Raw genomic sequence first — 2136 nt, forward strand, 5'->3', positions numbered from 1 at the left:
CAGAAAAGCTCCCATCAGTCCCAATGAAAGCTCTTCTAATGCAAACAGCAGGTGCACCCCACATCAATCCAGATTAGGAGCACAATGGGGGTGAAAGCATTAAGATCATCACACCCCACTACATCAAGGTCCCAATCTGTAATGAGCTCCCCCTTCTACATAAGGGATGGGGAACCTCAGGTCGGCGGGCCAAATGTGGCTCTCCATCCTCTCTGTCTGGCCCAGGCTGCATCCTTCACTGATCCTGCTTTGCCTCCTGAGTGTTTTTGCCTGACTGGAACCTGTCCTTGAACACTGATAATGTTTCTGGTGGAGGATAGAGAGGGGTGTGAGAGTGCATGGAGTACCCAGCTGACTGCACAAAGGTAACATTTACATGTGTAGGTCCACCCATTTTTTGTCTCAGTCTCTGCTCACCACTGGCATGTGGCTCTCAGAAAATTGCCGAGAAGAGATGGCCCTTGGACGGAGAAAGGTTTCCCACCCCTGTGCTATGTACATTTTTTTTTAAAAAAAATTACACAATAGCATGAATGCAAAATATTCCAGGTTCAGTCCCTTGCACCTCCAAGTGGGGTTGGGAAAGGTTCCTGTCTGAAATCCTGGAGAGCTGCTGCCAATCAGTGTACACTGGAATAGGGAACCTCCAGGCTGCGGGCTAAATGTGACCCACAGTAGGTGGTGGTTGTTATTATTTCCATTTATAGACTGCTTACTATCTAAAAGATCTCAACGCGGTTTATAATAGAATACACAAGGTACAATAAAAACATATCAATTCATTTACAAAGCAAAATGCATAAACAATATCTATATACATAAACACAGTATCAAAACACTGTATGACACTTTGCCAGTAACAGTTCACATTTCTCTTTAATTCTCTTGGGAAATTTCCACGCACAAAGTTTAAAATAGGTTCAGAGCTTACTTATGAAAATCTTCCTCACTGATCATATCCAGTGCCTTAGCCACAGCCATTCTGGTGAAGACAACTGCTTGTTCTTTGCTGGTTTGAAGCAACTTGGACATGCTGAGGCTAGGAAACAGATGAGCAAAGACAGGCTCTTTCCGTCAGCAGGGACTCCCAACTCCTCCAACAACAGAGGGTGAACAATAAGAACATAAGAACATAAGAACATAAGAAGAGCCACCTGGATCAGGCCAGTGGCCCATCTAGAACAGCATCCTGTTCTCACAGTGGCCAACCAGGTGCCTGGGGGAAGCCTGCAAGCAGGACCCGAGTGCAAGAACACTCTCCCAATCCATTTGTATGATTCCTTTAGCTGAGCAAGGTCTTCTTTTCCCACTAAAACATCCTGTTTCTCCATTTCCTCCTTTACTAGCAACCACGCTGTGTGCTCCCTTACAGAGAGCTGTGGTGGGAAAGACACTGAAAATACAAAAGTGGAAAACTGATATTCAGAAGAATTAATCTTGTGGCACACTGCTTTGACAAAATCCTTCTCACAGAGCTCCTGCAGAATCCCAAGGCATATATTGCAGTGCACACAGCTGGCCTTAAGTTCTCATCCTCACCAGCAGAGCTTTCATCATTGTCCATGTTGGTTAGCTGATGGCTTTCCTTTGAGGTCTGTTCCTCTACCTCTTTGGTGGTCTCCAGCTTCATTCTTTTACAGGGCAGATTTACTGTTTCACAAGATAATTTGTTCTCACTTGTATTGCTCTCCAGAAACTCACACAGTTCACTAAGCAACTCTTTATAGGTTCGCCTGTATGAAGCCTGCAGTCCCATCCGGCAGAACCTGAAAATACAACATGGGCATGCTCCAAAACTGAGTAACTTCTGAACAATAGGTCTGTCCTTTTTGGGCAGCACAGTCATGCTGGTGAAGCCTCTTTCACTTGCCAACATTAAAAAACTATATATGGGGGAACCATTTACCCGTTGTACCCCCGGGTGCACATTGATGAATTCCTCTTCCGCTGCCATAGAAAGAAAGAGAGAGAAAAGGAAACAGTCTCCCAGAAACAAATGTTCCACCTCCAGCTCCATCTTCCAATTGAGGTTCCCATCCAGCCCATGGCCTCTCCTCCCCAACCGTCTCCTTCAGCCCTCGCTCCAGCAAAATGCCAATGGAGAAAGTGATGGCTTTCTTCTTCCATGGACAGCTC

At 45.6% G+C, this 2136-nt stretch overlaps 1 pseudogene; it reads right to left on the reverse strand.

Annotated features, from left to right (window-relative positions):
• Positions 1-953: 953 nt before the first annotated feature.
• Positions 954-1846, reverse strand: LOC133386502 (tRNA pseudouridine synthase Pus10-like; annotated as a pseudogene).
• Positions 1847-2136: the final 290 nt, after the last annotated feature.

This window comes from Rhineura floridana, chromosome 6 (genome assembly GCF_030035675.1).
Source record: "Rhineura floridana isolate rRhiFlo1 chromosome 6, rRhiFlo1.hap2, whole genome shotgun sequence".
In the NCBI taxonomy this organism is placed as follows: domain Eukaryota; kingdom Metazoa; phylum Chordata; class Lepidosauria; order Squamata; family Rhineuridae; genus Rhineura; species Rhineura floridana.